This window comes from Bufo gargarizans, chromosome 8 (assembly GCF_014858855.1).
Source record: "Bufo gargarizans isolate SCDJY-AF-19 chromosome 8, ASM1485885v1, whole genome shotgun sequence".
Classification (NCBI taxonomy): domain Eukaryota; kingdom Metazoa; phylum Chordata; class Amphibia; order Anura; family Bufonidae; genus Bufo; species Bufo gargarizans.
Window position 1 is genome coordinate 134,303,968 of NC_058087.1, and position 25,861 is coordinate 134,329,828.

The following is a 25,861-nucleotide window of genomic DNA, read 5'->3' on the forward strand; positions in this document are numbered from 1 at the left end:
GTTGAGTTAATGCCAAAGAGCTCTATTTTGGTCTCATCAGACCACAGCACCTTCTCCCAGTCACTCTCTGAATCATTCAGGTGTTCATTGGCAAACTTCAGACGGGCCTGCACATGTGCCTTCCTGAGCAGGGGGACCTTGCGAGCCCTGCAGGATTTTAATCCATTGCGGTGTAATGTGTTTCCAATGGTTTTCTTGGTGACTGTGGTCCCTGCTAATTTGAGGTCATTAACTAACTCCTCCCGTGTAGTTCTAGGATGCTTTTTCACCTTTCTCAGAACCATTGACACCCCACGAGGTGAGATCTTGCGTGGAGCCCCAGAGCGAGGTCGATTGATGGTCATTTTGTGCTCCTTCCATTTTCGAACAATCGCACCAACAGTTGTCACCTTCTCTCCCAGCTTCTTGCTAATGGTTTTGTAGCCCATTCCAGCCTTGTGCAGGTCTACAATTTTGTCTCTGACATCTTTGGACAGCTCTTTGGTCTTTCCCATGTTGGAGAGTTTGGAGTCTGCTTGATTGATTGATTCTGTGGACAGGTGTCTTTTATACAGGTGACTAGTTAAGACAGGTGTCCTTAATGAGGGTGACTAATTGAGTAGAAGTGTCTAACCACTCTGTGGGAGCCAGAACTCTTAATGGTTGGTAGGGGTTCAAATACTTATTTCACTCAATGAAATGCAAATCAGTTGCTATCTTTTATTTAAAGTTATTTTTTCGATTTTCCTTTTGATGTGCTATCTGCCACTGTTACAATAAACCTACCATTGAAATGATACTGTTCTGAGACTTTTCATTTCTTTGTCATTGGACAAACTTACAAAATCAGTGAGGGGTCAAATAATTATTTCCGCCACTGTACCTATTCTTGTCCGCAAAATGGACAAGAATAGGACATGTTATTTTTTTTTTGCGGGGCCACGGAATGGAGCAATGGATGCGCACAGCACACAGAGTGCTGTCCGCATCTTTTGCGGACCCATTGAAGTGAATGGGTCCGCACTGGAGCCACAAAAACTGCATCTCGTATGCGGACCTGAAAAACGGTCGTATGCATGAGGCCTAGAAGTTCTGTAACTGAAAATTCAGATATGAAATAAAAAATGTTCATCTCTCAATGCTCCTCCCTCACAGGTTATTTCTTGTCAGGTCCTGTACCACTAGTCAACACTGTATCCGTCGTCATGGACAGTTATAAATTACTCTTGTTACTTGGACCTATTTATGAACAAACGGGTTCCGTTTTTGTCATACATACCGGCAGTAGTCAGATTTCACTAGTCACTGGTAAAGTTGTCCCTTTCTGTCAAGTTGTTTCAAAATTCTATTCAACTATTTCTTTTATTATCTGTTTCTACAAGGCAACTAAATTGACCACCCTGACAAGGCTTGTCATGCTTTCCTAGGGCATTTTGTGGCATTTTGAAGTGATACATCTCCTCTCATGCATTGCAGAATAGGTAGGTCAAGTAAAGTTCATCACTTTCAGAACATTGTCACTCAGATTTCCCAGGAACAACCTAAAAATGAAAAGGTTGAATCAAATTAGTATAGGACAGTTCAAGGGCTTACAATGTATACTATTGATTGGCGATTGTTTTTTTTTAAATTATAGTTGTTGGTCACAACACACATGGTACATTATTGTTATTGTGCAGGAACACACATTTACAGGCTGCAACAGGTTGTGGGTTTCTGTTTGTAGCCTCCTTGTTTTCAGAAAAGAAAAGAGGGTGTAAGGTGAGGGAAAGACCCATGCTAGCTTGAATTTAATTCACACACACTACCTACATATTGTTATGAGTTAAAAGAAGATGTAGCGTAAAGGTAAGGAAGCATGCACATGACACTAAGGCGTCTCCCAACATAGGTTAAGTTCAGAAATAACAGGAGATGAGACAGTTAGGGGAGAAATCAATTAAAAGAGTTATAGAAGAAGATTACCCCTGTCAGGATAGCAACTTAGACTCAGGAGGAGAGCTTGCAGGGTCATGCTAGGCTTTCCTCTGTCAGCTCTCCAGCTTCCAAGTCTAAGAGGTTTTAGCTGCCACCACTCATCATATCAGGCTGACGAGACGCCTTACATTGGACAATACACAAGTACTAAGAACTAAGAACTCATGCACACAACCGGATCCACAAAAAACTGATGCCACCTTCCGTAATTTGTGGAACGGAACAGGAGGCCCACTATAGAAATGCCTATCCTTGTCCGCAAAATGGACAAGAATAGGACATGCCTCATCATTTTTTCCGGGGCCACGGAACGAAGCAACATAGAGTGCGGACCCATTGAAATGAATAGTCCCGTATACGGACTGTATACGGAATCAAAATACGGCCCGTATACGGAAAGCATAAAACGTACTATGCTCTCTATCGTTCCCAGGGTCAATACACCAATATTGGTAACACTTCTTCTAAGGTCATGGATTCATTAGTACACAAGAAGGCTCATATTAAAGTGAAGCTTTAATATTATAAAGGCCAGTGCTTACAAAAAATGTGGTTATCATAACAAAATACAACATAAAAAATACAGACATATACATATAATGTAAAATAACAGTTTGGAAAATCAAAGGGATAAAATCAGAACTTAATACATATGCGACGGTTATAGTCTGGTTGCCTGGGGTAGCAGAAGATTCAGCCAGTTAATCAAGCTATTTGATCCCCAAAGAAATTACAGTTTGCTACAATGCACACAGGTGTTAAAAAGGAAAAATTCCCTACATAGATGACTGGCTCTCAGCAGTTTACTTACGTTTTATTAATTAACAGTTTGTGCATACATATATACAATTATCTTATCTCTAATCACATAGTCTTTAAAACCTTATATTAAAATACATACAAATCTTATACATTAGTTGAAAGGCCCAGGTAAATTATGCAGAGCTCTCACATACAAAACCAAAAATCACAAAAAATAAAAATATATATAAAAAAAATGGCTGAAAAAAAAAATATTAAGATGAGTGTTTGGACAATGACTACTTCATCAAATATCATAATCCATATATGAAAGTTAAAAACGGCTTAGCCGCAACTGATCACATGGAACCCTTGCATTTGCTTCAGTTATATCTGTGTTAAGGTTTGCTTGTACTCACTAGTGTTGATCCCGAATATTCAAATTGCAAATTTTTATCGCAAATATAGGGACTTCGAAAATTCACGAATATTCACGAATATTTTTATTGCAAATTTTTTAATTGCCAAGTAAAAACATGGTTCCTCCCTGCTTCTTGCTTGTGGGCCAATGAGTCATTGGCCCACAGGCAACTTAAGCAGCGAGGAATCATGACTTTAGATGGGAAAAATGCAGAATATTCTAAAAAACAAATATATAGCACTATAGCAAATATATTTGTTTTTTTTGAATATTCGTAATATTCTAAAACAAGAATATACAGCAATATAGCGAATATTTGAAAAAACAAAACAAATGTAGAGCAATTTAGCTAATATAGTGCTATAATCTTCTTTGTCTAATAGTTGTAATTTTTTTTGTCATCTGAAGTGCAGATTGGAAAAAAAATTATATTAAAACTATAAAAAAATATTGATTATAGCAGTATATTAGCTAAATTGCTCTAGATTAGTTTTTTTTGAATATTCGCTATATTGCTATACACTCACCTAAAGAATTATTAGAAACACCATACTAATACGGTGTTGGACCCCCTTTTGCCTTCAGAACTGCCTTAATTCTACGTGGCATTGATTCAACAAGGTGCTGATAGCATTCTTTAGAAATGTTGGCCCATATTGATAGGACAGCATCTTGCAGTTGATGGAGATTTGAGGGCTGCACATCCAGGGCGCGAAGCTCCCGTTCCACCACATTCTAAAGATGCTCTATTGGGTTTAGATCTGATGACTGTGGGGGCCATTTTAGTACAGTGAACTCATTGTCATGTTCAAGAAACCAATTTGAAATGATTCGAGCTTTGTGACATGGTGCATTATCCTGCTGGAAGTAGCCATCAGAGGATGGGTACATGGTGGTCATGAAGGGATGGACATGGTCAGAAACAATGCTCAGGTAGCCTGTGGCATTTAAACGATGGCCAATTGGCACTAAGGGGTCTAAAGTGTGCCCAGAAAACACCCCCCACACCATTACACCACCACCACCAGCCTGCACAGTGGTAACAAGGCATGATGGATACATGTTCTCATTCTGTTTACGCCAAATTCGGACTCTACCATTTGAATGTCTCAACAGAAATCGAGACTCATCAGACCAGGCAATATTTTTCCAGTCTTCAACAGTCCAATTTTGGTGAGCTCGTGCAAATTGTAGCCTCTTTTTCCTATTTGTAGTGGAGATGAGTGGTACCCGGTGGGGTCTTCTGCTGTTGTAGCCCATCCCCCTCAAGGTTGTGTGTGTTGTGGCTTCACAAATGCTTTGCTGCATACCTCGGTTGTAACGAGTGGTTATTTCAGTCAACGTTGCTCTTCTATCAGCTTGAATCAGTCGGCCCATTCTCCTCTGACCTCTAGCATCAACAAGGCATTTTCGTCCACAGGACTGCCGCATACTGGATGTTTTTCCCTTTTCACACCATTCTTTCCATTCTTTGTAAACCCTAGAAATGGTTGTGCGTGAAAATCCCAGTAACTGAGCAGATTGTGAAATACTCAGACCGGCCCGTCTGGCACCAACAACCATGCCAAGCTCAAAATTGCTTAAATCACCTTTCTTTCCCATTCTGACATTCAGTTTGGAGTTCAGGAGATTGTCTTGACCAGGACCACAACCCTAAATGCATTAAAGCAACTGCCATGTGATTGGTTGACTAGATAATCACATTAATGAGAAATAGAACAGGTGTTCCTAATAATTCTTTAGGTGAGTGTATATTCTTGTTTTAGAATATTACGAATATTCGAAAAATATGACTCATTGGTCCACAATCAAGAAGCAGGCAGGAATCATGTTTTTACTCGGCAACTGAAAAATTTGCGATAAAAATTCGCATTACGAAAATTTGAAGGTAGCGATAGTTACAATGTATGTACGTTGTATTCCTGTATTGTTACAGTGTTTTAGTTTAATTACGTGATCACGGCAAGATTGTAAGTTAGGCCGGGGCCGGCGCATGCGCATGGTATACTTTGATGCCCCGGCCAGACTGTGGTCATTCAATGCGCACGCGCCGATTTCGCGGTCATCGGCGCATGCGCGGGATTACGGACGGGAGGAGGGAGGTTAGAGCAGAGACCAAGGGCGGGCAGACGTGGCGGAGGGAGAGTGGATTCGTATGAAAATGACCCAGGGGCCTGGGCCCCATGGCACCTTCACAGCCTAATTTGCATATGGATTAAAAGTGTTTTTTGGCAGAACGATGATAGCAAGCAACATACGGTAAGCACAGTTTTAATATGGGGGATGCCGTGGACATAAGTCTTTTGTTAGGTTAATACGGTGAATCGGCGTGAAAGACTCCCTTTAATATTGCAGCCCTTGTCACACGTTAGATACTGGTGTTTTGTTCTGTTATTAAAAAAACACCCATTTTGGGCAAAAAAATAAATTTGCGGCCTTGTCTGCATCTGTCAGTGTTAGATACAAGCTTGAAATACAGCAATAATATTCTGGGTTTTAAAAAAACACTCATTTTGGGCACAAAATCTATCATCTGTCATTGTGAGATGCACCCTTTAGATACTGTTGTTCTAGTCTGTTATTAAAAAACACCCATTTTGGGTAAGATCCTAAATTGAAGAAATATGAGGAGAGCGTCAAATAAGGGACGCAGCAGTCTCTTCTGCTTTTTGATGACTCTGCTAGCAGGGTTTCCCAGGGCCATCTACCTATCCCTGCCCCAGAAGTGGAAGAGATTGAGTGCACCGATGCCCAACCACTTATTTTTCAAGATGAGTACATGGGAGGACCACCGCAGCACATCTCGGATGATGATGTTGGGCTGGTACCGTTACTCTGAGCCTGGAGTATCAGGTATTCTAGACATTCCAAGGCTACTCCAGCATCTAGGCTGGGAGTATTGAGGGCACATGAACAGTGTAATTTGGGGGCAAGAGAAGGGAATGTGATGTTGTGTTGTTCATTGTATTTAATACTGTATATGATATACTGTATACTCTCTGTAACTACTGTTGTAATATCTGTTAATACTACTGTTATAGTTCAGTAAAGTTACTGTTTTTTGCATCAAGATCTGGTGTCTGTGTCGCTTTCCTTATTCCATGACTTTGCTGTATCCTGGGGTCCCTCCCCAGTTCACGGTCTTACAATAACGAAACACAGGTGCCAACTGCTGTGGCTTTCGAAAGTGTGCAGACCGACAAGGAGGGCAGGGGTGAAGACTGGGTGGAAGATGATGTGGAAGACGATGAGGTCCTCGACCCCACATGGAATCAAGGTAATGCGAGTTACCTGTGTAGTTCGGAGGAAGAGGCAGTAGTCGCACAGAACCACCAGCACAGCAGAAGAGGGAGCTGGGTGCAAAAGCGGAGCGGCCGTCCTCTAGACAGTATGCCTGCTATTGCCCACGGCAGCAAGGGACCGAGCACACCAAAGCCAGCTCCAAGGAGTTCCCTGGCGTGGCAGTTCTTCAGAAAATGTGCTGACGACAAGACACGAGTGGTTTGCATGCTGTGCAATCAGAGCCTGAAGTGAGGCATAAATGTTCTCAACAACCTGCATGACCAGGCATTTAAGTGCAAAGCACAAGCTGCAGTGGAGTAGACACCTCAAAAACCAAGAAAGGTCTCTGGCTCCTCCTGCTTCCTTTTCTGCTGCAGTCTTGGCCTCTTCATCCACCTCTGGAGTGACAGTGCCACCTGCCACCCCGCAAACAGAGGATCTGCCAGCAACACCACCAACTTGGTCACCAAGCATCTCCACAATGTCCCACGGAAGCGTTCAGCTCTCCATCTCCCAAACACTGGAGCGGAAGAGGCAGTACCCCCCTACCCACTTGCGATCCCTGGCCCTGAATGCCAGCATTTCAAAATTGATGTCCTTTGAAATGCTGTCATTCCGTCTTGTGGAGACGGAGAGTTTTAAAAGCCTTATGGCGGTGGCTGTCTCACAGTATGTCGTGCCAAGCCGCCTCTACTTTTCCAGACGTGCCATCCCTTCCCTGCACAACCAAGTGGGGGACAAAATCAGGTGTGCACTGCGCAACGCCATCTGTGGCAAGGTCCACCTAACTTCGGATACGTGGACCAGTAAGCACGGTCAGGGACGTTACATCTCCATAATGGCACACTGGGTAAATGCAGTGGCGGCTGGGCCTGAGGTGGATAGCAGTTTGGCGCTTGTCCTTTCACCACCAAGGATTGCAGGGCGCTTCAGTTTGCCTCCTGTTGCTTCCTCCTCCTACTCTGCTTCCTCATCCTCTACCAGCTCCTCATCTGGTCAGCGTAACACCTTCACCACCAACTTCAGCACAGCCAGAGGTAAATGACAGCAGTCAGTTTTAAAACTTATTTGTTTGGGGAACAAACCCCACACCATGCAGGAGCTGTGGACTGGCCTTGAACAACAGACTGATGAGTGGCTGGTGCCAGTGAGCCTCAAGCCCGGCCTGGTGGTGTGCGATAATGGGTGAAATCTCGTAGCAGTTCTGGGACTAGCCGGTTTGACGCACATCCCTTGCCTGGCTCATGTTCTGAATTTGGTGGTTCAGAGGTTCCTTAAAAATTACCACGATATGTCAGAGCTGCTGCATGAAGTGCGAGCCGTCTGTCCTCCTCTCCTGTCAGCGCTGCAGTGTAACTTCGCCTTACCGCTCACCGCCTCATGTGCAACGTGCCCACAAGGTGGAACTCCACCTTGCACATGCTGGCCAAACTGTGCGAGCAGTAGCAGTCGATAGTGGAGTTTCAGGTGCAGCACGCACAGGTGAGTCGCTGTAGGGAACAGCACCACTTCACCACCAATGACTGGGCCTCCATGCGGGACCTGTGTTCCTTGTTGTGCTGTTTTAAGTACTCCACCAACATGCCCAGTGCCGATAACGCTGTTTTCAGTGTTACTATGCCAGTTCTATGCCTCCTTGAAAAAACTCTGCTGGCTATGATGGAAGAGGATGTGGCACAGGAGGAGGAGAAGGAAGAGGGATCATTTCATAGGGTTTCCGGCCAGTCATTCAAGTTGCTCCGAGGGTGGGTTCCTGCACCCACAAAAGCCAGGTACACAATTGTCCAGCCAGGGCACAGTTCTGGAGGATGAGGAGGAGGAGATGGAGGAGGAGGAACAGTGTTCACAGCAGGGTGGCACCCAAACCAGCTCATGGCCATCACTGGTGCGTGGCTGGGGGGGATACAGAGGACACAGATGATACACCTCCCACCGAGGACAGCTTTTCATTGCCTCTGGGCAGCCTGGCACACATGAGCGATTGCATGCTGCAGTGTCTCCGCAATGACCGCCGAGTTGCCCACATTCTAACTTGTGCTGATTACTGGGTGGCCACGCTGCTGGATCCCCGTTACATGGACAACGTACCGTCCTTAATTCCGCCACTGGAGCGTGATCGTAAAATGCACGAGTACAAACGCATGCTGGTAGACACGCTGCTGGTGGCATTCCCACCTGACATCAGGGGCACAGTGGAAGCACAATGTGAAGGCAGAGGAGGAGGAAGAGGTCGCCAATGCAGCTGGGGCACCACCAGCACCTCAGAAGGCAGGGTAAGCATGTCACAGCAACCAGCACCCCCAGCTGATATTGAGCGTTTTAGCAGGAGGCAGCATTTCAGCAACATGGTGGAGCAGTATGTGTGCACACGCCTACACGTACTGAATGTCGGGTCTGCCCCCTTCTACTTCTGTGTCTCCAAAATGGGCATGTGGCCTGAGCTTGCCCTTTACACCTTGGAGGTGCTGGCCTGCCCTGCAGCCAGTGTATTGTCTGAACGTGTGTTTAGAACGGCAGGGGGCGTTATCACAGACAAGCTCAGCCGCCTGTCCACAGCCAATGTGGACAAGCTCACATTAATTAAAATGAAACAGGCATGTATCCCACAGGACTAGTCCGTACCTATTGCAGAATAGACATGTATACCGGCCTTAACCAGCCAATATTATACTACAGCGCAATTGCTCATTGTTGTATTTTGGATATTTCACACTCTTTTGGAGTGTACCCTTATAAAAATAAAAAAATGAAACCAAAAAGCAGTGTTGGCTACCTCATCCTTCTCCACCGCCGCTTCCACCTACACCGCTACGTCCACCGCCTACCAAACTCCTACTCCATATGGATATCCTCCTCATAAATCAAGTTACATTTTTTTAATTTGTACGTATTTTATTTTATTTTATGTCATTTCACAAATTTGTCTGTTACATTTTCAGGTAAAAAAATCACCAATTTTTGGGTGTGATACAACCCTTCTCTACCTAGTAGACAGTTAACATTTCACTAATTTGTCTATTACATATTCGGGTAAAATTCACCAATTTTTGTGTGTGATATACCACTGCTATACCTAGTAGACAGTTAAAAAAAAAATCACTAATTTGTCTGTTACATATTCAGGTGAAATTCACCAATTTTTGGTTGTGATATACCACGGCTGTACCTAGTAGACAGGTAAAAACATTTCACAAATTTTCTGTTACATTTTCTGGTGAAATTCCCCAATTTATGGGTGTGATATACCACTGCTATACCTAGTAGACAGGTAAGAAAAAAATCACTAATTTTTATTTTACATATTTGGGTGAAATTCACAAATTTTTGGGTGTGATATACCCCTGCTCTACCTAGTAGACAGGTAAAAACATTTCACTAATTTGTCTGTTACATTTTCGGGTGAAATTCACAAATTTTGGGGTGTCATATACCACTGCTATACCTAGTAGACAAGTAAGAAAATGTCATTAATTTGTCTGTTTCATATTCGGGTAAAATTCACAAATATTTCGGTGTGATATACCCCTGCTGTACCTAGTAAACAGGTAAACAAATTTCACAAATTTTTCTGTTACATTCTTGGGTGACATTTGACCATTTTTGCCGTGATTAAACCCCTGCTCTGCATAGGTGATAGGGACATAAATTTAAAAAAATCGTCTATTACATTGTCAGGTGACATTTTACCAATTTTTCTGTATGCAAAACCCTGCTCTGCATAGGTGGCAGGGAATTCAATTTCTAAAATTCTTCTTTAATTGATGCGCGCCCCCTCCTTTTATTCAATGCTTAAACTTTAACAACTTGTCCCACATTTGCAATTCAATAATTTGTCCCACTTTTGCGCTCGATCATATTTCATTGAAAAAAATTAACCTCCATTGGATGTGTTCTCTCTTTCTCACGGTCCCTTTCCGGCATGGAACCCTGACTCTCCTGTCTAACGTTTCCAAATCCTAAATACCCCAGTGACATTCCCTACAATTAATTATTAATCATTCCAATAACAGGGCATCTTAAGTGTCCTGTATTGTTATTTATCGTCACTACCTCCCCAAGTCGGGAGTGGGTAATTGCCGCGCGCCCCCTCCTTTCCTTCGATTCTTCAGTTTTAATAACTTCTCCTACATTTCCGCTCGATCACAATTAAATTTCATCCATTGATCTCCCTTGGATGTACTATCCCTTTCTCACGCTCCCTCTCCGGCGTGGAACCGTGATTCGCCGCTAACCATGATCAACATGGTAGGCACAGAAAAGAACATCGAAAGTTGATAGAGCATATATATCAAATTGGATCGTGACCATCACGGGGACGTGCGACATGGTGAGGCAGTATGTATGCACACGCCTACATGAACCGACTGATGGGTCTGCCCCCTGCAATGCTGGGTCTCCAAATTGGGCACATGGCCTAAACGTGCCCTTTACACCTTGGAGGTGCTGGCCTGCCCTGCAGCCAGTGTATTGTCTGAACTTTTGTTTAGCACGGCTGGAGGGGGTTATAACAGGTTATATTTCCCAATGTTTTGGGGTGTACCCTAATTTAAAAAATAAAAAATAAAATTTAAAACCAAAAACCAGTGTAGGCTACCTCCTCTTCCTCCACCGCCACTTCCACCTACACCGCCACATCCACTGCCTCCTCAACCTCCTACTCCATATGGAGCTCATCCTCCTAGATCAAGATTATAATTTTTTATTTTTATGTATTTTATTTTATTTTAAGTCATTTCCCTATCCACATTTGTTTTCAGAGCACTTGCCATGCTCTTAACCACATTTTGCTGGCATTTGAAGCCCTCTAGCCCTTTCCATTACATTTTTAGAGCCATTTTAGTGCTCAAAGGTCTGGGTCCCCATTGACTTCAATAGGGTCAAGGTCAGGTTCAGGGTCAAGGTCCGGTCCTGAACTCAAACTTTTTTGTAAAGTTCGGCCGAACCCGTTGAACCGGAACATCCAGGTGTCCGCTCAACTCTAGTCAGGAGATCAAGGAGGCTGAGCGTGGAGGAATCTACCAGCCTCCTTGATTTCTCTTGATTCAATATTGATAGGGTTAATGACCACTTCCCTTTTTTTAGCTGTTGTTCACTGGTCATTACTTATACCCTTTATAGTCTGACCCCACCCTTCTGAATATGCAGCAGATAGCTTTCATTTGGGTTTGGCCGAGCTGGTGTGAGGTCGTCTCTGGTGTTCCCCGCTCGTCCTTCTCTGGACACGTTTGTGTTTGTTATATCCCCTGTTGTTTGTATCTTGGCCTGAGACAGAGACTTCCTTTTGTCCATCTGGGGAGGAATGGGTTGTCTCTGGTCCTAACCTTATTCCAGAGCCTTATAGGGAATAAAGGGCCTAGGTATCCTGCATATGAATATTTATACCTTCAAGGTCTATTCATATTGATAGGTAGTTAGGGCCCGGATAAAGGTTACTGTTCCCCTTCCCTCCTGTGTTCAGTGTGGACGTTTTCCCCCCACACTGATTGTGACAAAATATGGCTAATATTTCCAGATATTGAGTCAGTTCTATGAACATGAAGGGGGTATCCCCAAGCAATATCAGTATTCTTTGGGACACCCAGTGTATTTAAGTCTAATTTAGCCACTATTTCTGAAATGGTTCCACTGGGATGTGAACTCCCAACCTTCTATGTTACAGGCAAGAACCTTAACCACTGTGCTAGAAAAACCTCATAGTAGTTTCTCATGTATTAGGTATTCCTATACAGCAGAAGTATAATTTTATTTTATTTTTTTCTTACGTAATTGCAAAAAAATGTATGGCGCAAAACAAATGTGTAATTACTAAAATAATATATATACAATCATACTTCTGATATATATGAATGCATAATATAGGGGAAACTACTACTGAGGTTTTTAGCCATAATATAGGTACAGTACAGCAGGTTAACATGAAGCTCTATAACTTCATGACTTTAATGTAGAAAGCCGTGAGTTCATATCCCAGCATAATCATTTAAAAAATAGAGGTTAAATAAACCTTAAATAGACACACCAACCTTTTTAATTTGTGTAACTATTATTTTTTGTTGAGAAAGGTGGCAACCCTAACAGTACCCCTGCTCCCCGGTGACCCCCATAACTTTTTTTATAGTTATGTCTACAGAGATGTGTGGGGGCTCATTTGAGGGAAATCTGTCTTTTTTTTTTACAATATTTACCATTTTGGGGTGTGTATGACTTGATCACTTTTTATTCAATTTTCTTGGGAGAAAAAATTATGAAAAAATGGCAAATCAGCCTATTTTTCTTTTTTTTCTGTTTCATCCTTCAACATATGGGCTAACTTTTTAAAAATATTTTAATATTATGGGTGTTTTCGCATGCGACGATGCCCATAATTTTATTCTTTTCTTGTTCATTTTGGGGGAAAGTGGGGTGATTAAACGTTCAACCTTTTTTTAATATTTTCAAAACTTTTTTTTAACTTTTTTTTATTACTTTTCATCAGATTGCAACTTATACGGAATAATGGAAATTGCTCCATTATTCTCTATAGAAATCACTATATCACAGTTTAGTGCTGCCACCTAGTGGCCTGAACTGGGATATACTAACAATGAGCCTGAAAACCTAGAACAGGCTGTGGCTCATTTTTAGAACAGAGTGCTTTCCCTGATCTCCACTGGGGGAAGGCGCATCTGAGCAGGAAGCCCGCGCTTCCATTTTTTAACACACTCAGATGCTGTGGTGACATTTGACAAATGCCACAAGGGGGCCCACTGAGATTTATCGACCAAGGGCCCACATGAGCCTGGAGCCGGCCCTGAGCATACTATATTAATATTAGTAACCACCTTTGCTGGAAACTACCAGATAAGGATTATAGTTTTTAAATATATCAAATAGCTATGTATAATATAATGCCTCTTTAAGGCTTCACTGTTTATTCAAAAAACACTTTTCAATAAAGTATATGTTGGTATATCTTTTTTATTTACAACATTCACATGATGTGTTATATGTGGGTGTGAGGAATATAGATTAATATTTACTGTCAGCCATGTCCTCACACCCACCATTTGCTGAAAGATGGCAGAGGAACCCAAGCTTCACAGGATGGCCCTGCTTCAAAGCCAAAGCCAGTTAGTAGAAAACTCCTAGCAGGACACCTTTTGTTACATTTCACACCTCCAGTCAGACAGCACTGATCCTGCAGGAAAACCCCCCAGCAGGAGGTATTAGCCCTTGCCAGGATCAATGCTACCTCCCAGACATGTTGGCACCTACATTTCATAAGGAATTATGAATCTCCCGACCATTGTAGGCGCAAACCGGGTACATATTTGTGTCCCAGTGGCCATGATGAACGTGCCCATGTTTTTGGTTTGATGGTGGGATGCAATGGAAGGGAGATATACATATCTGCCCACAGAAACCAAATAACTGTATCATGTTTGAAATCATCTAGTTGTAGCCGGAACAATTGGGCCTGGAACCAACTTCCTGCAACATTCTGGTCTGGGGCTATGATTCCTAAGGGGTTTTATGGGTCATCTGCTGCCAGCACCAGAGTAGGAGGGGTGGACCCTACCCATAAGTGGGGAGGGGAGCGGCCGGCTACAGGTCATACAAGCCAGCGGGCGGTGTCTTTCACTAAAGAAGGGTCACATCGTGTAATGTGTTTAGGGGGACCCAGTAACTAGCTAAGATCACTGCCCTTCATGTGACTACAGCAAAGAACACACCACAACCAAAAGGAACTTTCACTAAGTAGATATCTTGGAAATAGCTCACCGACCCCACAATCACAGGAGGTGCACAATCTGATGATTCACCCTTCAAATTAAATAACTGTCAATAGAAGATTGGCACACTCATACATGCAGAGCCCCACGGAATTTGAACAATTTATTATAACTGTACTTGGTTAAAATATGATAAAATACAATAAAATACCTTTGAATAAAATATGTAAAAAATAATTAAACAGTAAATTCAGTTGTTTCTATATTGTTCTGATTTACTTATTGCGGATACTGGTGATATCCGAAATAAGTACAAATGCCCTCATTATGGCTTAGTTGCACGTAAATTGTGGCTATATCTCATGTGAACCTGTTAGTTCTGATCAATGGTAACTATCTGCTCAATTGCAACAGTAAACATCAACATACATATGTAACACTTCTTATCTGCGTAGTCCGTACACTTCCCAGATAGTCTGTAATCAATTCCTCATGAGAATCCTCTCATGGGCTTTCATTGAAATTTTCAAAAGTGTCCGAAATATTTTTTTTGAAATTGACCAAAAAATAAAGTTTTTTCGAAAGATTTTTCTACGCAGACTTTGGTTTATATTGGCATTAGAAAAAACAGCATCACAGAATCAATGTAGAAGATCGCATGCAAAGATTTTCTGTAGACAGAAACTGTGCTGGTATTTTTCGCAAGATATGCGTTAGAGTTATAGTCAATACCAATAACCCACAATTTTGGGCTTACCTTTCCTTTTTATTTTTCCGAGTAGTTGGTTCCGATTGCAGGCCGGCGTCCCGGTCTTTGGTATGTCGGTATTTCAATACTCTGTATTTCGCAAGGGATGTGTTCCCAGTAATCACTTTCAGCTGATTAAAGGTAGGTGTGTGCAAAGTCTTCTTTCTTGAATCCTCGATATCCTTTGTTGTTAACAGTGCACTGTTTGATCGGGTTCAAGTCTTTCAGGGGTGAAACTTACGTCAGACGCGTTTCGGGGATAACTCTCCCCTTCCTCAGTGTCATTCAAGCCCTTTGGCATCAGAGATCCGAATTCATATATTTTCCTGGCTCACCTCCCCTCCAATTTGATGTAATCGTTTCAAGTGCTTTGAATTTCAGACCCTTTGGACTGCTCTCATGACACGTTTTAAAATGGTTTGATAGTGTATGTTTTTCCTAACCTTTTTTAATATTATCGGTATGTTCATTATTGATATGTTTGGCGATTCTTGTTTTTAAGGTTCTCTTAGTTCGCCCAATATACTGTCTTTGTCATGGACACTCATATAAATAACCGACTTGCTGCTGCATGTAAGTAATTCTTTTATTTCCTATTTATAATTATTTGTTGTGGACTTGATCATACTCGTTTTCCTTTAAAGTTTAGTTTGCTTGCAATTCTGGCAGTTGCCACACCTAAAAAAAAACAACAAAAAAAAGTTAAGTGCCATCCAGTTTTTTGTCACCATCTGTCTTTTACTGTTATACTTGGGGTTTTTCACTGTTGGTGCTATTTGTAAGCCCAAATTGGGTGCTCTAATATAGACTATTGGGGGCCTATCAGGATCCCAATATCTTATCTTCTTTTAGTAAATGCCAATGTTTTTGGACAATCCTGGATACTCTTTTATATTTGCTGTTAAATGGCAGAACCAATTTACCAGTATCGTACCTCTGTTTGGTACCTTTTTTGGTTTTGATTTAAAGAAAAGGGTTCTATCTAGTTGTTTTACTTCTCTCAGGGATTTTTCTAATGTGGGTACTGTTTTTCAAAAAATTGAAGCCTTTAGTTGTTCTGCCTCAATTTTGAATTGATCAGTTTGAGTGCAGTTTCCTTTTAAAGCGTCGAAATTGGCTTTTCGGTACATTAAGTAACCATCTTGGTAGATGGCAACTTGAATGTAAGACTATTCTTAGCCACATCCTTTTGGAATGTGCTGCAGATAAATTTCTCCACTTGCATTTCTATTTTAAGGTCCAGAAACTCAACTCTTTTGTTATTAATGTTGGGTGTAAATTTTTAAATTATATTGATTATCATTAATTAAATTTATAAATTCAGTCACCCACACTACCTACATATTGTTATGAGTTAAAAGAAGGTGTAGCGTAAAGGAAGGAAGCATGCACATGACACTAAGGTGTCTCCTAACATAGGTCAAGTTCAGAAATAACAGGAGATGAGACAGTTAGGGCAGAAATCAATTAAGAGAGTTATAGAAGAAGAGTACCCCTGTCAGAATAGCAACTTAGACTCAGGAGGAGAGCTTGCAGGGTCATGCTAGGTTTCCTCTGTCAGCTCTCTGTCTTCCAAATCTAAGCGGTATTAGCTGCCACTAGTGATAGACGAACATCGGCCTGGACAGTTCACAAATGCAATTGCGTGAATGCGGTCAAATGTTTGCGAACCACAAGTTCGCGAAGGGCCCCATTTACTTTAATGGCAGGCGAACCTGAAAAACCATCAGCTCATATTTGCAGCCACCAAATACTTAGTAGAACTGCACAAATAGTCCCACAACATGGACAGTGACATACTAGAATGGGATCAATGACAAAAATTCCAACAAAAATATGTGTCTTAATCAGGGGACATTTTTATCAGTTTTAAAGGGAAATTCTCTGAAATGTGCCCTGTCGGAGCCACGGGAGTATGTGCCTTAAAAAATTAGGCATTCACCTGACATAAAATAAATTCTGATTATGTGGCTCGGGGTACATTATGCAGTCAATGAATAAAAATTTGACTGTAGTCCACTGGACTACAGGCCCCAAACATTAGGCATTCAAGTAATTATGGGGCCGGAGGTATATTACACAGTCAATGGATATACATTTAATGCAGGCCAGTACAAATAGAGGTCAAAAACATATGTTTAAAATAACTAAAAATATAAAATTGGATTAAAAACATGGCTAACGAAAACCCCCTCTTGAAAAAAACCCTAATGATAATAGTTGAAATTCGATAACACGTGCTCGTCACAGGTGTTGAATAGTGATGAGCGGGAGGTGCCATATTCGATTTCGTGATATTTTGCCAATATTCGATTGAATATTCGTGTTATATTCGTCGAAATCGAATATTCGTAATTATTCCAATTATCGCAAATAATATGCGATTTAATTAATCGCGTATTGCGATTTTTTATTTTTATTTTTCTTAGGCAACGTTCCTAATAGGAACTTCCTATGACTAATTGACTATGGCTAGGCTATATGTGTATTTTACAAATATTCTTAATATTGCTCTAACTTCGTCTTTTAGAATATTCGTAATATTCTAAAAGACGAAGTTAGAGCAATATTACGAATTTTCGTAAAATACACATATAGATTGTAATTTGCTACTATAGTGCTATAATCCTTTTTTTTCTAATTTTTTTTTGCCTCTTATGAACTTAAGTTTTGTAAAATATGTACACTATTAAAAAAATTACTATAGCAGTATATTAGCTAAATTACAATCTATATGTGTATTTTACGAATATTCTTAATATTGCTCTAATTTCGTCTTTTAGACTATTCGTAATATTGCTCTAACTTCGTCTTTTAGAATATTCGTTATATTGCTCTAACTTTGTCTTTTAGAATATTACGAATATTCTAAAAGACGAAGTTAGAGCATTAAGAATATACGTAAAAAGTTGAAATCGTAATTCGATTATTATAACTTGAATTAATCGGATTGCGATTACAACTTAGCACTGCTATATTACATATTAGGCTAGAATGAATGAATATGGAATATAGCAGTGTTAAGTTGAAATCGCAATTCGATTATTATAACTTGAATTAATCGAATTGCGATTTCAACGTAATTCTCAAATCCGACAGTGCATTCTAGTATATGGAGACATTCCCATGGTGATGGGGACGCTCCATGAGCACGGAAGTCGGTAGAAGCGGCAACGGGCACTGACTGGAGCAGCCAGGAATCCAAAGGACAGGTAAGAACTACTTTAGGGAAGTGGGGAAGTAAAAAATATAACAATTTAAAAAAAACAAAAAAAATAATAATATTTGATTTTGCGAATATATAGAACTATATTCTAAATATTCGCGAAATCTCGAAGTTCCAATATTCGAGAAAAAAATTTGCAATTAGAATATTCGTGCTCAATACTAGTGTTGAATTCCTCTGATGTCGCAACAATTATTCATTCACCGTAAAGAACAAGTAAGTATTTGGCTGGAGGTAGATTACATGGTCATTGGATATCAATTTTACAGCAGGCCAATGTACTACAGGCCCCAAAAATTATGCATTCAGCGTACAGAAAAGAACAAGTAAGTATTTGGCTGGAGGTAGATTACACGGTCATTGGATATCAATTTTACAGCAGGCCAGTGTACTACAGGCCCCAAAAATGATGCATTCAGCGTACAGAAAAGAACAAGTAAGTATGTGGCTGGAGATAGATTACACGGTCATTGGATATCAATTTTACAGCAGGCCAGGGAAATAAATTCCTCAAAAATCATGCATTCAGCATACAGAAAAGAACAAGTAAGTATGTGGCTGGATGTAGATTACACAGTCATTGGATATCAATTTTTCTGCAGGCCAGTGTACTACAGGCCCCAAAAATTATGCATTCGCCGTACAGATCAAGTGATTATGTGGCTGAAGGTCAGTACAAATACAGGTCAAATATATATGTTTAAAAGAACTAAAAATATAAAATTGGATTAAAAATACGGCTAATGAAATCCCCCCTCTTGAAAAAAAACCCTGATGAGAATAGTTGAAACACACAGGTCGTCACAGGTGTTGAATTCCTCCGAGGCCCAAAACATTAGGCATTCAACGGACAGAAAAGGCTGTCGATGGGTTGGCTGCAGGAATGATCTCATATCCAAAGTGACCAACACATCTGCAAACCACCCTTTTCTTGCATGCGCTGTTGCATTGGTACACGCAACTGTTTCTCTGTGAATGGAAATTCCTCTGCCAGTGCCCGCAAAAGCAGAATACAGCATTTCTCGAAACAAGGCCTGGAAGTGCTGCATTCTGACAGCCCTCTGTGGTGCTGGTAACATGTCCGCCATTTTGTGTTTGTATCAGGGGCTCTAAGTATGTTGCCACCCAGTAAAGGTCCTTGCCCTTTATACTTTTTATACGGGGGTCTCTCTTCAAACACTGGAGCATGAAGCCTCCTATTTGCACTAAACTGGAAGCGGTGGAGTGGCCTGGCTCCTGCTCATCGTCCAGGATAATGTGGTCCTTGGTCTCCTCCCCCCAGCCTTAGAAAACACCAGGGATCCCAGAAAAGTTCAAAGCATGCTCTTCTTGCTCCTCCTCCGCCCCAGCACCATCCTCCTCTGACGCATTTTCAGACTCCTGTTAACTTGTCTCAGATGGAGTAGCCCCCACTGGGAATTCATCCAGCATGGCAAATTCCTCATCTTCCTGCTCCTCGACGGCTTGATCAATGACACAAAGCAATGCATGCTCCAGAAAGAAGGCGTAAGGTACGATGTCACTGATGGCGCCTGGCTCCGAGTGACCAGTTTGATGATCTCATCAAATGGATGCAGAAGTCTGAATGCATCGCACATGAGCAGCCACTGGCGCTGTAAGAAAAAAAACAAGCTTCCCAGAACCTGTCCTGCCGCAGAGTCCGTACAGGTAGTCATTAACAGCATGTTTCTGCTGGAGCAGCCTATCAAGCATATACAAGGTGGAGTTCCAGTCCTTCGGGTATTCACAAATCAGACGTCTACATGGTGGTGTAGCTGGCGAGCGATGGCCGTGTAAGATCTTCTAAAATGGCCAGAGATTTTCCTGGTCTGCTGCAAGATGTTCTGGACCCCGGGGTATTTGGCAATGAATCGCTGCACGACTAAGTTCAGGACGTGTGCCATGCACGGCACTAGTGTAATTTTGCCCTGCTTCAGCAATCTTAGCAGATTGGCACCGTTGTCGCACACCACTTTACCAACTGTCAAATTTAGCGGGGTTAGCCACTGATCGGCCTGTGACCGCAAAGCTGAAAGGAGTGCAGAACCAGTGTGGCTCTTGGCTTCCACGCACAAGAGCCACAGCACAGCATGGCAACGTCTCACCTGGCACATCAAATAAGTTCTAGGGAGCTTGAGGGGCGCAGCGGAAGAGGCGGTAGCAGTGGAAAAGGAGGAGCCAGCTGAGGAGGAGACAGAGGATGGAGTAAGAGGAGGAGAAGAAGAAGCAGGTCTGCATGCAATCTGTGGCAGTAACACCAAATCCACACAGGTGCCACGGGTTGCATGCTTGATGGCCGTCAGAAGGTTCACCCAGTGGGCAGTAAAAGTTATGCTTCTTCCCTGCCCGTGTTTGCTAGACCATCCGATTTCACCAGTTTATATGGCAGTAGTTGGCGGGCTAGCAGTTCCGACAATCCAGCCATCAGGCAAGAAAGTTTTCCGGCATCATCTTTTTTCGCTCAAAGATTTGGGCCACAGAAGCCTGCCTTTTGCCAGATGAACGCGATGACGGCACGGTGGAAGGTGTAGTGGAGGACAAATGGGAGGAGAGAGGAGAAAATGCAAGATGTGGAGCGCCGGGAGTGTGGCTTTGTGGGTTCTGATGGTTTTTCTCCCACTGGGCTCGGTGATCGTTGGCCAGGTGCCTTCTTAATGCGGTCATCCCTAGGTGAGTGTTAGGCTTACCCCCGACTTATGCGTTGACAGCACAGGCTGCAGATGGCAACACTATTGTCAGTAGCAGACACGTTAAAAAAAGCCCACACTGCGGAGGAATGTACTGGGGCCTCCTGGGAGCACCAGATGTGACCGTGCATGGTGGATGGCTCGTTCCAGATATATTATCTGTGCACTGTAAGTTCTGCCTGCTTCTCCTCCTTCTGCTGCTCCGTCTCTCCCTCTGAACTCCCCTCCTCTTCCTCTCTTGTGGGCAGCCACGTGACGTCCATCAACACTTAATCATTGTCACCTTCACCACCACTGACAGTAGAGATCTCGGAGTAGGCAGCACCAGCGGGGATCACCCTCCTTGGGATGATCTGGGTACAGTCGTCAGAATGCTGGGTGGCGACCGTTGATAACTCCTCCTCCTGATCGATGCCAAGAATGGCTGCGCATCGGTAAAGTCTTGTAATGGATGGGAAAATAATTCCTCTGACTCGTGCAGAGGGGATTTGGTGGTTGTGGTGGTGTCTTTGGGGCTGCAAAGAGTGAAGAGGGTGCAGATAGAGAGGATGAGGAGGGTGCAGAAGCGGAAGGCTGAGTGAACCACTCAACCAAGTCTGGTGCGTCCTTTGACATAATCGCACACACCTTCTGAAACTTCCCACTTAGGCTCCGGCCTGGTGCACCTGCCGGACCCCTACCACCCCTGCGGAATGGCCAGCCTCTTCCTCTGCCTGTCATTTTCAAAATTACCCTGTGACAAAAGTCCCTATAGAAGCAGCAGCAGTATTTGTAGAGAAGGTATATCACACCCGTGCCTCAATCAGTTTTCTTGGGGGCAACTGGTATATCACACCAGTAGAAATTATTTGTTCCAATAGCTTTTGTCACTCTGTGTAGCTGTGGTAATGCAGCAAAACCTGCAAACAAATGCTGCACTACTTAAATGCACGATATAGAAAGTCCATTATTAGTACATAACACCCCTGCTTCAATCAATTTTTTTGGGGGGAGGGGGGGCAACTGGTATATCACACCAGATGAAATTATTTGTTCCAATAGCGTTTGTCACTCTGTGTAGCTGCGGTAGCGCAGCAAAACTGCAAACAAGTGCTGCACTACCCAAATGCACCATATAAAAAGTATATTATTGGTATATAACATCCCTTCTTTAATCAGTTTTTTTGGGGGGCAACTGGTATATCACATCAGTAGGAATTATTTGTTCCAATAGCGTTTGTCACTATGTGTAGCTGCGGTAACGCAGCAAAGCGCAGACAAATGCTGCACTACCCAAATGCACTATATAGAAAGTTTATTATTGAGATATAAAACCCCTGCTTCAATCAATTTTTTGGGGGGGACAACTGGTATTTCACACTAGTTGAAATTATTAGTTCCAATAGCGTTTGTCATTCTGTGTAGCTGAGTTAACGCAGCAAAACCGCAAACAAATGCTGCACTACCCAAATGCACCATATAGAAAGTATATTATTGGTATATAACACCCCTGCTTCAATCAGTTTTTTGGGGGGGCAACCGGTATATCACACCAGTAGAAATTATTTGTTCCAATAGCGTTCGTCACTCTGTGTAGCTGAGGTAACGCAGCAAAACCGCAAACAAATGCGGCACTACCTTAATTCACTATATAGAATGTATATTATAGGTATATCTCTCTCCTGCTTCAATCAGTTTTTTGGGGGGCAACTGGTATATCACAGTAGTAGAAATTATTTTTTCCAATCGCGTTTGTCACTCTGTGTAGCTGCAGTATCACAGAAGAACCGCACACAACTGCTGCACAATACAAATGCACTATAATATACTTTATATGTTAGAAAGTATATTATAAGTATATTACACCCCTCAGTATGTCACACTTATCGATAGCACACTTATACTAGTCCTTAAAAGGACTTTTGTGGCCCTATTAGCTAGCTTTTGGTGTCCCTTCTTTAGTCTGTCTCTTCTCCACACAACAACCTCTCCCTACACTGGCAAAAGACTGAATATAAAATGGCGGCCAGATCATTTTTTTTTTATAAGGTAGGGGGTATGTCCTTGTGCTTAAACGTCTCAATTGGCTGTCCTGTACCACCTGATGGATGTGTCATGGGTCAAAGTTCTTAACAATGTAAAAGAATATGGCACCGGCAGACATTGCCATATGTTCGCCCGTTCGGCAAACCACAAATGAGCAAAGTTCGCCGCAAAATGACTGCCAGGCGAAACAAGTGAGGACCCATTCATTCTCTATGGGCCCGGATGTGAAGCGGAGAGCACACTATGTGCTCTCTGCTTCTGCATTTGCAGAGCTCGGCCCCAAACTTCCGGGTTTCAGCCCCGAACTTCCAGTCCGCAGCTCCGCAAAAGATATAACATGTCCTATTCTTGTCCACAGCTGTGGACAAGAATAGGCATTTCTATAGGGGGTGCCGGCCGGGTGTGTTGCGGATGTGGTGTCTGCAACACACCACAGACGTGTGAATAGACCCTTATTAAAGTGAAGCTTTAATATTAAAAAGGCCAGGGCTTACAAAAAATGTAGTTATCATAAGAAAATATAACATAAAAAATACAGGCATATACATATAATGTAAAATAACAGTTTGGAAAATCAAAGGGATAAAATCAGAACTTAATATATATGTGACGGTTATAGTCTGGTTGCCTGGGGTAGCAGAAGATTCAGCCAGTTAATCAAGCTATTTGATCCCCCAAAGAAATTACAGTTTGCTACAATGCACACAGGTGTTAAAAAGGATCTGCAGGAACCCCCAGTAGTCCCCCTGCCTCTGATGAAAGAGAGAGGCCAGTGAATATGTTAATGTGTTTTGACAGGTTTTTAATATATCTGCTGCACACCAGTTCTGCATTAAAATCTTTCTATTAAGATATCTTTTTTGCGGGCCTCGTTGCAACTTTGTATTCCCCCATCCAATCCATTATGATGTCCCACACAGCCCCCTAGAACCAGTGCTGGTGGTAGGTGAGAGAAGGATACTATCCAAGCTGATCTTCATGCTGGAGAATAACTCCCATCCCATGCATGAGACTGTGATATCATTGGGCAGTACCGTCAGTGACTGACTGCTTCACTCTACGTGTGAGAAGGAGCGCTATCATAAGTCATTCCTCCCTGCTGCTGCTAGGCTGTAAAACTAACACCGACCCAAGTGGAGATAGACTGCACTCATCGTCTACAGGTTCCTGTGGATATCATTCCATCCAGAGACTGAATTCTATAAGCTGGGATATCTTTATCACTTATTTTTTACATTTTTTATCTATAATCTACGGTCACTGTAATGCCTTTATTTTGGAGTTTTTGTATTCTCTGTGCTGCTGTAACACTGTGAATCTCCCCATAGTGGGACTATTAAATGATTATCTTATCTTACAACTGACTAGTGTTGAGCGCGAATATTCGAATTGCAAATTTTTTCTCGAATATCGTGACTTCGAGATTTCGTGAATATTTAGAATATAGTTCTATATATTTGCGAAATCGAATATTCATATATTTTTTTTTTAAATTGTTATATTTTTTTTCTTTTCCACATCCCTAAAGTTGTTCTTACCTGTCCTTTGGATTCCTGGCTCCTCCAGTCAGTGCCCGTTGACGCTTCTGCCGACTTCCGTGCTCATGGAGCGTCCCCATCACTATGGGAACGTCTCCATATACTAGAATGTACTCTCAGATTTGAGAATTACGTTGAAATCGCAATTCGATTAATTCAAGGTATAATAATCGAATTTCGATTTCAACTTAGTACTGCTATATTCGTTAATTCTAGCCTAATATGGAATATAGCAGCGCTAAGCTGAAATCGCAATTCGATTAATTCAGGTTTTAATAATCAAATTGCGATTTCAACTTGGACCTGGTTTACTATGGTTGGCTTGGTAGAATTAGCGAATATGACGAATGTATTCGTTACATTCAACAAAACGAAGATAACAAAGTATTCTCCATCTTCGTTTTAGCTACCTATTCATCAACTTCGCTAATTCTAGCAATCATATAGGAAAGTTTACTATAGAGACAGCTAAGTTTAATTCGCTATGCGATTATATTACTGCTTTATTTTTTTATAAATAGAATAATTATAATAATTATCAGGTATTATAATTATTCTATTTATTTTTTTAAAAAGCAAAGTAATATAATCGCATAGCGAATTAAACTTAGCTGTCTCTATAGAAAACTTTCCTATATGATTTCTAGAATTAGCGAACTTGATGAATAGGTAGCTAAAACGAAGATGGAGAATACTTCGTTATCTTCGTTTTGTGGACTATGACGAATACATTCGTCATATTCTCTTATTCTACCAAGCCAACCATAGTAAACCAGGTCCAAGTTGAAATAGCAATGCGATTAATTCAAGTTATAATAATCAAATTTCGATTTCAGCTTAGCACTGCTATATTCCATATTAGGCTAAAATTAACGAATATGGAATATAGCAGTGCTAAGTTGAAATCGCAATTCGATTATTATAACTTGAATTAATCGCATTGCGATTTCAACTTGGACCTGGTTTAGTTGAGACCCAGCAGCAGCATCAAGTTGAAATCGCAATGCGATTAATATAACTCGAAGTAATCGCATGGCGATTTCAACTTAGTACTGCTATATTCCATATTCATTAATTCTAGCCTAATATGGAATATAGCAGTGCTAAGTTGAAATCGCAATTCGATTAATTCAAGTTATAATAATCGCATTGCGATTTCAACTTGGACCTGGTTTACTATGGTTGGCTTGGTAGAATTAGCGAATATGACGAATGTATTCGTCATATTCCACAAACGAAGATAATGAATGTATTCGTCATATTCCACAAAACAAAGATAACAAAGTATTCTCCATCTTTGTTTTAGCTACCTATTCATCAACTTCGCTAATTCTAGCAATCAAATGGGAAAGTTGACTATAGAGACAGCTAAGTTTAATTCGCTATGCGATTATATTACTTAGCTTTTTTTTTATAAATAGAATAATTATAATAATTATCAGGTATTATAATTATTCTATTTATTTTAAAAAAAGCTAAGTAATATAATCGCATAGCGAATTAAACGTAGCTGTCTCTATAGTCA

The 25,861-nt window shown here is 41.6% G+C and overlaps 1 long non-coding RNA gene across 1 annotated transcript in view; it reads right to left on the minus strand.

The window, feature by feature from the left end:
• Positions 1–1,302: 1,302 nt before the first annotated feature.
• Positions 1,303–25,861, minus strand: part of LOC122944378 — a 31,383-nt gene continuing 6,824 nt past the window's right edge. The window contains exons 2-3 of the long non-coding RNA XR_006391009.1: positions 14,870–15,538; positions 1,303–1,520 (exon numbers count right to left, since the gene is read on the minus strand). This is a non-coding gene — a long non-coding RNA (uncharacterized LOC122944378). The remainder of the gene's footprint in view (positions 1,521–14,869; positions 15,539–25,861) is intronic.